The sequence below is a fragment of the Typopeltis vanoorti genome, chromosome 16, assembly GCF_054136105.1.
Source record: "Typopeltis vanoorti isolate ZY-2024b chromosome 16, IOZ_Tvanoo_1.0, whole genome shotgun sequence".
NCBI classification, from domain to species: Eukaryota; Metazoa; Arthropoda; class Arachnida; order Uropygi; family Thelyphonidae; genus Typopeltis; species Typopeltis vanoorti.
The window spans coordinates 46960006-46976253 of NC_143564.1; the positions used below are offsets into that span (position 1 = coordinate 46960006).

At 34.3% G+C, this 16248-nt stretch overlaps 1 protein-coding gene across 2 annotated transcripts in view; it reads right to left on the minus strand.

Annotated features, from left to right (window-relative positions):
- The window catches only part of rictor (rapamycin-insensitive companion of Tor), a 955009-nt gene that overhangs the window by 618666 nt on the left and 320095 nt on the right, over positions 1-16248 (minus strand). The window lies entirely within an intron of this gene.

A 16248-nucleotide genomic window follows, 5' to 3' on the forward strand; every position in this document is an offset into this window, starting at 1 on the left:
GTCGCCTTTGGACCCTTTCCAACATCTCTTCATCCTTCTGAAAACCCGGTGACCAAATCTGGGCACAATAGTCCATGTGTGGCCTAATCAAAGCCTCATACAATGGAACAAGAATTTCCCTACTTCTACACGTCAGTGTCCTCCGCATCATTCCCAGAAGTCTTTGTGTTGTCTTCACAATTTTGGTGATGTGTCCCCTAAATTTTAGATCCTTATCCACTATCACTCCCAGATCTCTTATTTCCTCTACTTCCAATAATATATTCTCACCAAGCATAAATTCTGCATCCCATCTTTGTTTTCCAAATTTTAAAACCTTACATTTTGCAACATTGAACTCACATCCCCATTTGCTTGCCCAATCACTCAATTTATTCAGGTCTTCTTGCAAGGCCACAACATCTTCACTACTCTTTATGGTTCGTCCCAACTTTGCATCATCTGCAAACAACTGAATATCTCCATCCAAATCTTCGCCAATATCATTAATATACAAGTTAAATAGTAATGGCCCTAATGATGAATGAGATGAGAGTGAAATGCGCAGGAAAGGGGACCTGGAATATGTGGATGCATGGAGTACATTTGAGGATAGAAGGGAGTTGTATGCAAGAGATGGATCGCATTTGAATACAGAGGAGTGCAGGTATTTGGCAAGACTGTTGTTTTCTGGGCAAGTGAGCATGTTGGGACAGGGAAACTAGAATTGCACTGGTAGAATGTTGCATGGATGGCCTCATGTGGGGATAGTGACTTGAGACATGAAGGGGGGGTGCACTATATGGTGTACACACATCATCATTGGAGTGATGAACTGTCAAATTTTGTTGGGAAAAATTGGTCAACCATTGCCAAGAACAGAGAAAGGTGGAAAGAACTGGAAGAAGCCTTTGTCCAGCAGTGGACAGAAAATGGCTGAAAAGAAGATGATACACACACACACATAACAGTTGACCCTTGAACAACATGGGGCTTAGGGGCGCCAACTTCCCGTGCTATTCAAAAATCCATGTATATTTTGACTCCCCAAAAACTTAATAACTAATAGCCTACTGTTGACTGGAAGCCTTACTGATAACATAAACAGTGATTAGCACATTTTATATGATATGTATGTATATACTATATTTTTACAATAAAGTAAGCTAGAGAAAAGAAAATGTCATTATAGAAAATCAAAAGGAAGTGAAAATACATTTACAGTACTGTACTGTATTTATTTATTGATACCGTTTACGTCATCTGTTTACAAGAAGAATCATATGTCTGTCAGTACCTACATCGACATTGTCTTATATGATGTAGATGTTATACGTATTGCTAACACTAGACATCAAAAATGAAAAGATAATATGAAAAAGAAATTCATATTTATTTACAGGTGTAACGATTCATTCATTGATAATAAAGCAGCAGCAATATGATTATTTTATGGTAGCCAATGCACCAATTAATGAATTAATATGCTAGTTAATTTAATTGATTAATAACAGTTAATTTTATGCAGTTATGATTTAATACTGCACCTTTACAAATGTTTACATTTCTCTTGACTGCAAGTAAACTGTGTATGGTCTGTAAGGGTTTTTGTGTGTATGTGATAAATTTTAACTTTTTATAATAGATGTGTATTATTTATGGTAGTAAATGATAAAATAGACTAGTATCTAATTTATACATTCATTATACATATAATTATACATTCATGACATACCTAACTTTATCTTATTTTTTCAATATTTCTAAGCTATGCAGTTCGTCTGAGAGTTTTTTCAAATTGTCACACATCTCCAAAACATTTTCCAATATATTTAATCATAAAAAATCGCATATAAGTGGATTTTCGCAGTTCAAACCTGCATTCTTCAAGGGTCAACTTACCTGTCTCTCTCTCTTTGTGTGCACGTGTGTTTCCCTGTTCCTCCCTCCTTGTCGAAAAATGCAAGTTTTAGATATTCTACACTATAATATTTTTTGTAATTAATTTCTTGAATTTTATAGTCACAATCGGCAAAACGACTGATGAACTACAGAAACTTGCACAGTGAAACCATACTTGACAAAAAATAAAATAAAATAAAATAAAAAAATAATAAATAGCAGATTTAATAAATGTCCAATGTTTGTTTAAATCATGAGATCAGGTGGGACTGCATATGTCATATGCAGTCCCATCTAGCATTCTTGCTGCTAGGTGGAAGGATGATTTTCATGCATTTTCATGTGAACCAAAATCTTTTACATCTCATCACAGAGATGAGGTAGAACATCAAATACTGCTATGCATAAAATCATCGTTCTGATGATCTTATTCATAGCATAAGATCATCAGAACGATGATCTTATTCATAGCATGTCTATGAATAAGATTCATTAAATCATCGTTTTGATGATTCAAAGATCATCAGAATGATGATATGATGGGTTTTATGGTGTCTCTTCAATAAAACAGCTTTCTTATAAAGGATGTTATATCCTGTTACAGCCTTCTATCTAGCACCATGGATTAATGACATCTGGAATGGCAGAAGAAACGATGAGTCATATGTCAGAACTGGAAAAAAAAAAAATGATGGATATTCATCTTATACGTTTCTTATGGCAATTTGACCATATATAAGTTTATGTATTTACTCACCTGTCATTTTGCTTAACGAAAGTAATATTTTTAGTTTCCAGTGTTGATGAAGAGATCAGAACTATCAGTTATATGTATGTAGAACATTCACTTGCACATTTTTAATAGCTGTTACAGCATGTTCAATTAGTATGTTAACTCCTACTATAGACAATTAACATTATTTGCTAGTGGAGTTAACTGCACATCACAAAGATCTTGCAAATGTTAGATTGCATTAAAGATTTCTAAGTAATTCCTCTTCCAGATTCATTTTTGAGAAAATGAGTCTACTACATAAGATATTTTGTGAAAGACAAAATCAACTTTTAAGAATGATACAGTTTATGCCTAGAATATATCATATTTTCTTTGCAGAATATGATTATATACTTTTGCCAAGAACAAAAACGGTGATTTTTAATTGTAGAAGTCTGTTTTGTTAGGAATAATAACAATACACAATAAATTATTATTTATTTATTTGTTTGTTTTTATTTATTTATTTTGGTAGTAAGTATGTAAATAATCTCCCCCTCCCCAGTGCTATTAAAGCAATTCGAGGGCAAGGGGATGACTCCTTCCTCTCACATTATGCTTTCCACTAGTTACTAAAAAAGGGCAAGCCTAGCTGGTTCAAGGTAGTAGCTTCACCACTAGGGAACCAAAATGGAAATGACCCTAGACTGGATCAAGGTGATGCCAAATGGAAAGAGATTATTGCTCATTTTGCTACCTAGAATGTAAGAAGTTTATCTCACAAAGAAAACCAAATAGATGAAATTCTATATCAAAAGAAAATCAAAATTGCAATATTGGCAAACAAAGAAGAAAAATCAAGAAACCATAATTACATACATATCAATAGTGGAGCACAAGAGAGCAAAAGCAGGAGTATCAGTCATGATTCACAAAACCCTTAAAGACATTATCAATAACTATAAATATTGGAACAAAAGAATATTACAATTAAGAGTGAAACTTAATAGAAGATATCTCACAGTCCTCGGATTATACACTCCAGAGGAAGGGAGAGAAGAAGAAAGTTTGGACTTCTATAACCAACTACAAAATACAACAGAGAAAATAAACAAAAATGACATGTTATTACTCTTGGGTGATTTAAATGCTCATGTAGGCAATATTAAAATACAAAATCATGTCAGAACTTCTGGAGAATTAGTAAAAAACAGAAACAGCCAAAGATTAATCGATTTCTCTATCTGCAATAATCTAAGAATAATCCCTGTCAAGAGGGATAAAGTATCAGTATCCATTAGACAACCAAGAACTTAGGTTCAAAGTCAGCTGACACTGATAAAAGAAAACTATATCAGCAAAAAATAAATAAAAAATTATATCAACTACCCTCAGATGAATCTAATAATGAACAATGGAATCATTTCTGCAATATTTCAGAAGATTCAGCCTGAGAAATCTTGGGAATCAAAAAACGATAGAAAAGAAACCAAGATCTTCATAACTGGGACCCAGAAATCAGGAAAATCATAGATGAAAAAAGGAAGGCCTACAAAATAGAGGACAAAGTTGAATATAAACACAAAAGAGCAGTAGCAAAAAGAGAAATACACAAAAGACAGAGTTCAATAGAAAATTTTCAATACCATTAAAAAACAATACTGATAAACCTCAAATACAAAAATATAAATTTATAAGACACATAAATAGTAACCTTAGAGAATCAATCAAAATCAATACCATACCTTTGGAGGACTGGCTTAAATACTATAAAAAATTATGGACAATTGATGGCAATCCACTCTCAGAACTATTATCTGCATATAATTCAACAGACTCCTTTTATCCTTGAAGATTTAGAGTCAACACTTAAACAATGCAAGAACCATAGAAGTCCAGGAGAAAATGGTATCAATATGGAACTTTTCAAATTCTCTGGAGACAACTTCAGATACAAACTATAAGAATTCATGAATAAGATCCTAAATGTCCAATTACTGCCAGAAAACTGGCAAAATGCTTATGATTTCCCCATCTTCAAAAAAGGCAATATTAATGAAAGTCAAAACTATAGATACATTAGCCTTTTAAACACTGGATATAAAATATATTTAAGTCTCTTAAAGACTAAATTAACCGAATATTATGAAAATATTTTTGGAGAGGAACAAAATGGTTTCCGTAAAGGCAGATCCTGAACTGACACATTTTTCACTCTCAAGCTCCTAATGGAAAAAAGAAGAAAATTCAATTCAGAGACCCATATATTATTCACTGATTATAAAACAGATTTTGATGAAGTCAATCATAATAAACTACTGGAAATTTTAAGGGAAAACAACATTCTTAACCAGTTATAATTAAAGCAATTTTCAATATATATAAAAATAACCAAATTAAAATAACGATAGCTGCACAAAAACCTGAATCACAGAACATAAATGCAGGTATTTGACAAGGATATAGTCTATTGCCACTGCTCTTTAATATCTATATTAATAATGAAGGAAACTACTAGTTTTGGCATTCACATAAATGATTACACCAACATCAATGCAATTTTATTTGCCGATGATCAGGTTCTGACTGAAGATAATGAAGATTCACTGCAGCGAGCAGTCTTTCCATTAAATGAAATAGCAAAAACATACAATATGGAAATCTCCACTTCCAAAAGCAAAGTTAAGACAGTTAAGACATTTAAAGGCCAAGATCCAATCAGAAGCAAAATTTGAAGCAACGATGATATTATAGAACAGGTTAATACGTTCAAATATCTAGGCTACCACTTATCTTATGAAAGAGAGAAAGACCTGCAACATAAAATAACCAATTACATAGGAATAACAAAAACTATCAGTCAGATATTCAATCCAAATTTAATAAACAAAAAAACAAGAATAAGAACCTATAACTCAATAACAAGACCGATCCTAACATAATTCTAAAAAAGCCTGGACCATAACCCAAGCAGATAGAAAAAGACTGATAAGCTCTGAAATGAGATTCTTGGGCAAAACAGCTGGATATAATAGACTACACTTCAAAAGAAATAGCAATATCTTAAAGGAACTTTAGGTGATATCTGTTTTAGACTACATATCGATCTTTATAGAGTGAGTTGGAGACAAAAATAAAAAATAAGTGAAGGAAGACTCCCAGAGAGAGTCAGAGAGATACAGAGATATTGACCTCAAGGGAGAAGGAATAGGGGACAGCCTTTGAAAAGATGAGAACAGTCTGTAACAGGCCACTAGGCCTATTACTGGAAGAAGAAATATATAAATATTGTTTTTCTAAATTTGGATGAGCAAAACTGAAATCTGCTAACTTTTGTGTATCACTAAAGTGTTTTTTAAATAAAAGGGAATTAAAAACTTCATATATTTTTTTTTAAATTTTAGAAACAAAATAAAAAAATAAAACATGATAATTATTAAAAATATACACAAAAATTATTTGTGCTGTCCATTTTTAAGAACCTTCAATTTCCCTGTTAAGAAGTCAGGATAGTAGAAAAATTTATTCCTTGGAACTATTTACCAGCGGTGACCATCATGTCCTTGTAGGCTTTGTGTATGTGTGTATATATGTGTGTGTGTGTTCATAATCTATTGCACAAACTGATTGGGAAAAAATACGAATTTGAATCAAAGAAATAATGTACTGTAAAATCTCTCGCATAATTAAATTTTGTTAATTTTTTTGTATCCGATTTTACAGAAGAATTATTTATTCGTTTAAGTACAATATAATTTTCTAAAATTCAAAATATTCGGAAAATCATGCAAAATCGGATAAACATACATAAACTCTTGCATGGACAAACACAACAAGAGATCGCAAGGCCATGCAATGTTAAAAAAAGGCACCAAGAACGGAGGGAACAAGAATGATGTCATCACACTTGCAGCTCATCCTGAGAAATACTTCGTAAAGAAGAGAGAGGACTGAGACAAACCAGAAAGGCTTTTTGATTTTTGTCTCCAGATAGAAGGTTCCCAGTGCTGTCTGGTCCCAAGGACATGCTTTCAATGCGGATCTAGGAGAGGCGTATTTCCTGACGATGGTTCCGAGGAAGCAAGATCACGCTACTAGAGCAAAGGTACCTGCAGATTTTGTGGCGACTATGGCAATTCCACAGCAAGTTCCTGATGGATATTCCAACAAACGTTTTCCCAGAAACTTCTGTATCAGGCAGGACCGCCAGAATCGCCCAAGCAGCTATAATTACCCAGGAACAGGATGCAATGTCGAACGGATACAACTAAAGGTTGTGCTAACTGTCTATGCAAGGGTTTATGTAAGTAAGCACCTTTCCTGTTAATGTCAAGGGCTTACAAATCGATATTGAGTGTGTGCTTATTGGGAATTATATGTAACTAAGCAGTAATTAAGTCAATGTCTTTAAGGAAAGTTTAAATGTTAACTTGTCAGTTTAATGAATGAATATGTGCTTAGTCGTGATATAGGGAGCTACTATTTGTTTAAGTCAAGTTAGTTGGTATTGTAAATTGACGTAACTAAGCAATGAGTGTATTGAGAGCTTGAATGTGAATATTGCCTTCCTAGTAGGTGAAAGGGCTTATAGTGATTACTTCTCCTATGTGTATGTGTATTGTACAGTGGAACCCCGGTTGTTGAACATAATTCATTCCTAAAGGCTGTTCGGAAACCGATTTGTTTGAAAACTGAAACCATTTTCCCATAAGAATTAATGTAAAATGGATTAATCTGTTCCCGAACCCCAGATGATTGCTTCGTATACAAAAACAATGAAAATGCATAGAATCTTACACAAAACGAAAAAACAAAATAAATAGATAAAATACAGTCGAAAATTGATCGCCTCTTTATTTTTGAGTATTGTACAGATCATTGATTTCGCCACAACAAATTGCATACCAACATCCGAGACACGAAAACGCCATTTTCATGTTTGAATACGATTCCTTTTTTCACCACTATTGTGGTCCTAACCACTTTTCTTTTCGCTTTGCTGCTATCACTATCCTTCTTCAGCCCCATGGTGGTTTATTTAATAATAATTTATAAAAAAAAAAAAAAAAAAAAACACAAAATACAAAGGAAATCAAGAAAAGACACTGCAAATTCAAGAATGTACGTGGTTGCCGGTGTGCCAGTTCGGGAACCGAGATTTTGTTAGGAAACCGGTGCGTTTTTCGCTCGGAAAATATATGTTCGGGAACCGATTTGTTCAAGATGAGAGTCGTTCAACAACTGAGGTCCCACTGTACTTTTTTTTTTTGCTTAAAATAAAATGTTTTGTTTTGTAACTACCTTGCTGTGTTCACTAGCTAATGCACCATCATCATATTAAAATTCATGTATATCCACCTATATCTTGGTCTTCCTCTGGGTCTTTTTCCTGCCAACCTGGCAGAGAACATTTGTTTTGCTAATCTTTCCTCTCCCATTCTGTTTAAGTGACCATACCACCTGAGATTAGCTCTGCTAACACATTCCTGGATGCTGACAATGTCAAGTTCTTTCCTAATATCCTCGTTTTTAATACGATATTACCATTGATGCTATCAGTTCATGTCCCTAATCTTTCTCAGGACTCTTATATCTGCAGTCTCTAGTCAAGTGTTTTACTTCTAACCCAGCTCTCAGATCCATGACTTAAAATTGGTTTGAATACTGTCATGTATACAGCAAATTTTGTGTTTTGACTAATTTCTCTCTTATTGCATATAAATTTATTCAATTGATTTCCTACCAAAATTGATTCTGTTGTCTATTTCCATATTTAATTTATCATCTTCACTAAAAACCTTGCCTAAGTAGCCGAAATGTTTTACTTGTTCTATAGGTTCTCCATTCAAAATATACTTGATATTTTCAATGCTTATGCCTATTTTCATTCTCTTTGTCTTGTTATTGCTGACCTTCACACCATATCTATTATGACAGTTATTCAATTTAGTCAGGTAATCTTGCAGACTTGTAATGGATTTATTCAGAAGTAAAACATCAGCTGCATAAAGCAAATAGCTGACATTAACATCTCCAAATGAGTGGAGAGACTTATGTGTTCATCGTACATGTTATTTCTTAACGGTATATATTAGAACACAGAAAAATAAGTAAATAATTAATTTATTAACTTATTGCTGATATTTCGCTGGTGATATAACCAGCATCTTCAGAGCACAAAACACAGTTTGTCACAATACGCGAGACTATAACAACATGGTGTAATCAATGGACTAGTTAAACAAAATTGTAGCAGCAACACAAAGACTAGATTCCTGATTTTGGCACCCTCTATCTGGAAAAAATAAAAACTAAAATAAATAAATAAATAAATAAAAAAAAAAAAAAAATTGCAGTTATCACATAAAACTAGAGTCCTAAACAGAGAAAGAACCGGTACTAGTTTTTTCTTAAGATGACTGTCTCCCAAATTTTAGGCAAATTTATACAGCCATATTTGTTGAGATTTGGTGTGTGTGTGTTTCAGGGCTTCTGTTGCCTCAAAGAACAATCTCTCTGACTTGTAAGAGCTTCTGTGCAGTACTTTTCTGTTCTTCCAGGGGTATCCAGAGCATGGTCTGCTAGGCCCGAATTGCCATAGCGATAATGCCGGACGTATCTTTTGTATTTGCTGATGCGGATGTTCACAGTTCTTCCTGTTTGACCATAGTAGGCTTGATTACATGAGCAGGGTACTTCGTAGACTCCTGGATGTGATAGAGGGGGAATGCTGTCCTTGGGTGAGCGGATAAGGGTTGCTAATTTGCCACACGGTCTGAATGTGGTGCGTAGTTCATGTTTATTAAAAATTCTTGCAATCTTTTCGGATGTGCCTTTAATGTATGGGATGGTAACTGTTTTGTTGTAGTTGTCTGTGGTGGATAGTGGGAGGGGTTTCTTAGGGGCATTTAGTATTTTGTTTATCTTATGGGTATTATAGCCATTGGTCAAGAAGGTGTGACATAAGTGAGCCAGTTAAGCAGCAAGAGCATTGTCACTGGAACAGATTGCTCTCGCTCTGTGGGTTAGCATTTTTAAAATGCCATATTGTTGAGAAGGGTGATGGTGTGATTGTTTGTACAAATATCTCCCTGTATGTATGGGTTTTCTAAAAACTGAAAATGATAAGGAACCATCTGGAAGACGTGTGATACGAGTATCCAGGAAGGGCAGACAGTTATTAACTTCTAGTTCCATTGTAAAGTGGATTTTTGGATGTTAGCTACTTAAATGCGCTATCCATAAGGATAGCGCATTTAAGGATTCTTCATGGAGACGATATCGTACGTAAGACACGACAATATGGTAAGTGGAAGTTAAAATTGGCACGGCAACTGAACTGAACTGAACAGGTTAGCCTTCTTAAAGAGGTGCCGAGACACCAATTTAATATCGAACTGTGTTAAAATCAAAAACAAGTTCCACTTAGCCAAAGCCCAACGTATTTACAAACAAGTGAGTGTAGTGCTATTACGTGAACAGGTTAACGCCACTCGTCTGGAATTAGCGAAATCAAATTCAACCATCAATGCACTACGTGAATCACTATATAATATTCTGAATACAGAACTATGGGAGATCCTAGATAACATCACCGACGCAATAGCTAAAAAAGAATTCAACATAATCAAAATGTTGTTTATTATTTTAACGGTATAATAGAACACAGAAACTAAGTAAATAATTAATTTATTAACTTGATGCTGATATTTCGCTGGTATTATAACCAGCATCTTCAGAGCACAAAAACACTGTTTGTCACAATACGCGAGACTAAAACAACATGGTGTACTTAAACAAAATTGTAGCAGCAACACAAAGATTAAAGTCCTGATTTTGGCACCCTCTATCTGAAAAAAAACAAACAAAAAAAAACTATCATATATTACTAAATAGCCAACATCCAAAAATCGACTTTACTATGGAACTGGAAGCCAACAACTGTCTGCCCTTCCTGGATACACTCATCACACGTCTCCCAGATGGTTCCTTATCATTTTCAGTTTTTAGAAAACCCACACATACAGGCAGATACTTACACAAACAATCACCATCATCCTTCTCAACAATATGGCATATTAAAAACGCTAACCCATAGAGTGAGAGCAATCTGTTCCAATGACAAGGCTCTTACTGCTGAACTGACTCACTTACGCCACACCTTCTTGGCCAACGGCTACAATCCACATAAAATAAACAAAATACTAAACACTCCTAAGAAACCCCTCCCACCATCCACCACAGAGAACTACAACAAAACAGTCACCATCCCTTACATTAAAGGCACATCTGAAAAGATCTCAAGAATTCTCAATAAACATAAACTACGCACTACATTCAGACCATGTAGCAAATTAGCCACCCTCATCCGCTCACCCAAGGACAGCATTCCTCCTTTATCACATCCAGGAGTCTACCAAGTACCCTGCTCATGCAATCAAGCCTACTACGGTCAAACAGGAAGAACTGTGAATATCCGCATCAGCAAACATAAACGATACGTCCGGAATTATCATTATGGGAAGTCGGGCCTAGCAGACCATGCTCTGGATACCCCTGCACACAGGATCAACTGGAAAAACACAAAAGTACTACACAGAAACCCATATAAATCAGAGAGATTGTTCTTAGAGGCGACAGAAGCCCTAAAACACACTCCAAATCTCAACAAATATGGCTGTATTAACTTGCCGAAGATCTGGGAGGCAGTCATATTAAGAAAAAACTAGCACTTTTCTAGGACTCTAGTAATATATGATAGTTTTTTTTTTTTTTTTTTTTTTTCAGATAGAGGGTGCCAAAATCAGGACTTTAGTCTTGTGTTGCTGCTACAATTTTGTTTAAGTACACCATGTTGTTTTAGTCTCGCATATTGTGACAAACAGTGTTTTTGTGCTCTGAAGATGCTGGTTATAATACCAGCGAAATATCAGCATCAAGTTAATAAATTAATTATTTACTTAGTTTCTGTGTTCTATTATACCGTTAAAATAATAAACAACATAATCAAAATGTACCTCTGATATAGGGAATAGAAATGATCATGTTGTATTCTTGTGTATTCGGTGAGGGCAGAGTAATGGGCCTATGTAGTATTTTATCTATTTTGTAGGGACATAAACAATCGCATCATCATCCAGTCCAACAGTACAGCATTTTAAAAACACTTACACACAGAGCCAGAGCCATTTGTTCTAACGATACAGCTCTGACCACTGAACTCCAATACCTGCGCCATATATTCTTAGCCAACGGCTACAATCCCTACAAAATAGATAAAATACTACATAGGCCCATTACTCTGCCCTCCCCGAATACACAAGAATACAACATGACCATTTCTATTCCCTATATCAGAGGTACATCGGAAAAGATAGCCAAAGTATTGTTGAAACATGGCCTTTGCACCACTTTCAAACCTCATGTCAAGCTGGCAACTCTGATCCGCTCACCTAAGGAGAAACTTCACCCTTTAGCACACCCAGGAGTATATGATGTTCCGTGTGACTGTGATTTGGCCTATTATGGGCAAACAGGAAGATCAGTGAACATCCGCATGGAAGAACATGAAAGATACATTCGCTACTATTACTATGGCAAGTCAGGACTGCCAGACCACGCTTTGGACACTCCTTCACACAGGATTAGATGGAGGAAAATGAATGTGCTATTTAGGAGTCGTTATATATCTGAAAGATTATTTTTTGAGTCAGCAATGGCTTTGAAGAATTCTCCCAACCTTAACAAATATGGTTGCATTAATTTGCCAAAAATTTGGGAGACGGTTATCCTAAGAAAAACTCCTGGATAACTGCTGTTTTTTTTTTTTTTTTTTTTTTTTTTTCCTCGTTAGAGGGCTCCAAAAAATAGGACTTTAGATCTTTGGTTTTTTGCAATTATATTGTTTCACTCACTCACTGTCGCGTTTACTTGTGTGTTGTGCTCTGATGATGCTGAGTTGAAAATCAGCGAAATATAAGCGTTAATAAAAAATCTTGGTTGTTAAAAGTGTTTGTGGTGTTGTTAATACCGTGAAAAATAAGTCATGAATAACCATCAACACCTAAGCTTATCTGTTAGACAGATCTTTGTTATATTCCCATGACTTCTCAGCCATCTGTCACAACGTGAAGATCTGATCCTGACAGCCTCTATTTGGCCTGAATAGAGCTTGTTCTTCACCAAACTTTTCTTCCACAATTCTTCTCAACTGGTTCTCAATTATACTTGCATAAATCTTACCAGGAACACTCAGTAGGGAAGTACTTCTGTAATTCTCACATTCAGTTTTATTTCCCTTTTTATATATGGGTACTATGAGAGCTCTACTATAATCATTTGGAATTCATACCTCTGAACTATGCAGTGCAGCCACTCTAAGACTTTTATATTTCCATACTTGAGCATTTCTGGTCGAATATCATTACTCCTACTGCCTTTCCATGGCTTTTTCTACTTCAAGTATGGATATGTATTCCTGCCTGAATGCCTAGTCAGTGTATTTTACCACTGTGATTTCATCACTGCTTGTTTCATTTAGCAATTTTTCAAAATAATTACTCGATACTTCAAGGATACCTTTTTTGCCAGTTTTCATATCACCTTTATCGTCTCTAATTCCTTTTACAGCACTCTTTCCTCCATTTCTGAGCTTCTTTAATAACTTCCAGAATATCTTGCCACCTTCTTGATATTTATATTCTATGTTCTTACCAAAGTCTTCCCATGACTTTTGTTTAGCTAGTTTTAGACAGTGTTTAGCTTTCTTACATTTGTCTCTGTATTCTCTAAGAGCATAAGCTGACTTATTTGCCAGGAACTTTTTATATGCTTTCTTCTTTTCCTTCACTGCCTCTTTAACTTCCTGTGTCCACCATGGAGTTCTGATTTTTCTATCCTTGCAGAAAACCTCACTACATGCCTCTCTGGCTGAATCAATGTTTCTTCAGAGCTTTCCATTGAATTTCCAAGGTTTGATTCCTGTTCTCAATACACTATCTTCAAAAAAAAAAAACTGCATGCGTATTAAATTTTGGTTAGCCATGACTTGCATTAAGGTAAATTTGTGTATAGTTAAAATTTCCTGTTATTCTCACTTTGAAACTCTCAAACTATGTAAAATCACTCAGAATGGCACAGTTGAAAAAAAAAGATTTTTTCCGATTGATTTGTGCGAGAGTTGGTGAACTTCATATATTAAATAGACTGACAACTTGAGGTCTATTTAACATAAGGGGGGGGAAGTATAAATTAGACTTTTTAGGATTAACTGGTAAGCAGGTAATGTCTCCTATCTGCGTAGAAATGATATAAGTTAAGGTGCAGTAAAACCCAGGGTAGTGCAAAAGCGCAGTCAACAATCAACAACAACATACAAACAATATAAATTATACATAACATACATATATATATATATATATATATATATATATATATATATATATATATATATATATATATATAATACATTTACAAAGACACAATAGACATATTATACAATACAGGTATCCCTTGCTTAACGCCGGATTTGATTAACGCACCGAAATTAATTGCGGCAATCCCTTGATATACACGGCAAGAGTTTTGATTAATGCACCTTTAACCCTGCGGAGCTCACATATGATCTGACAGATACATGCAAAATGTTTAATATAAATATTCTTACACTATTCTGTGTATAGCTTGGAGGTCATGAGTAGCATATGTTACGATTGATATTCTGCACAGTTTTGCAGTCAGCTTGGTTTAACACATGTTATGTAAAGGTTTGTGATATTTGACAATAAAATTGTATCTGAGAGATACCGCGACCTCCGATGTCAGTATAGTATGGTTTAGTTGTTTTTTATTCTTTGTTCAATAATTTCTAGATTATAACTGAAAATAAATAAACCATCATGTATTACTAAAATTGAGAGCCAAAGGCTTATTTATCACACATGTCCTCTAGGAGATGTGCTTTACATTATGGAAAATACTAAGGAAAGTGATGTGGAGCTTACTCCACGTTTACTACGAGTTGCCCATAAGGTTGATTATGCTTGCATCCGCCCATACTTTTAGTTTCTATATGTTCGGCACTAAAATCATTTAGTTTCTATATTCGGCTATGAAATAATGTTGGATTTGATATCCACTTAATTTATACCATCATGTATTTGCAGTGTTTTTTCTTTATGTTTTATTGCATTTTAGCACACACTAGTAATGAATGTATCTCTCAGATATACTGCGACCTATGCTGCAATTTTTACCACCGCGAGCTATGCAGGGTTACATTTACCACGCAAAACATGCAAGCCTTGTGGCATGAGCATGATGACATCATTCCTCCTAAGCAGCCTCCTATGAATTATTAATACAATAATCGATCATGGACGAATTGTAATTTTTACCATTGATTATTAGATTGTATTAACGTGGTAACATCTAGGGATTAATTAACCGCGTTACTGTATGGACAAACTCCGACCATTTACAGCATTGCAACATTTCATTCACAAATTCACCCAATTAATTGTAGGATGTTACTAAGTAATCCTACTATTATTAATGTGAATGAAAATAATCTTTAAATATACTAGGTTAGCAGAATATAACCAACTACTTGAAACTCAGGAAGGTGTGATCAGGCCTTGAGAGTAATTTAAGAGATGGTCATCTTATAGAGGTCTTAATTAAGAAATGCAGATAATGGGTTATCTATGATCACACTAACAGGAGACCAAATTTTTAAAGGTCATAATTTCTGTCTGACCACTGGTCTTTTCATATATGATTACAATCGACTACAACAAAACTTTGAAAGATACATAATGGTTCCCTCTCTGAGAGTTACAAAGATCACAATTCGCTAATAATATTGTAATACTCAATACTCTAAACTAAAATCGCAATTCGCTAATAATATTGCAATACTTAAATACTCTAAAGTTAAATTAATAACTTAATTAACAACATAAAAGTTACTTAAATATTAGGAAAGCCATATACAGGTATCCATTGATTAACATGATTAATTAATCCCTCGATGTTACTGTATATATCAATATTGCATTATCAAAAATTAATGGTAAAATTACAATTCGTCCATGATCTATTACTGTATTAATAATTCATTTTATATGGTACTCTTTTAGGGAAGATAAAAAAGGAATGCAAAGTAAATGTTTGATAAATGCTTGTACCTACATTGGTTACTGCAATTTTTTTTATCAAAAAAAGTTATCAAGAGTTGTTAGAACAGTTTTAGTTTTTTTTTTTCTTATCAGCATAAATTCTACAATAACAAGCAAAATGACACTCTTGATCTCAGCAAACACGCATTCTTCGATTAACATCTTTATCCATATCTATTACTTGCTGCTTAAGTGATACTAAACTGCAAAATATTCCATTCAGTTCTTTGATTGTTATCTCCTTTAGAACCTCATCTACACATTCCATTTGTTCGTTGTCTTCATATGCATATTGTTGTTCAATTTCAAGAAGATCATTGTCACTGTTCACTGAAGAACATTGTTGCGTGTTTAATGTTAAAATTTTTCCAATATTCTTGGAGTGTAATCGCATTTCCTCCCGCTGTTGTTTCTGCTGCCTTTGAGAATGTCTTTTTAAGAAAATAGGCTTTGAAAGTTGCAATGACACCCATG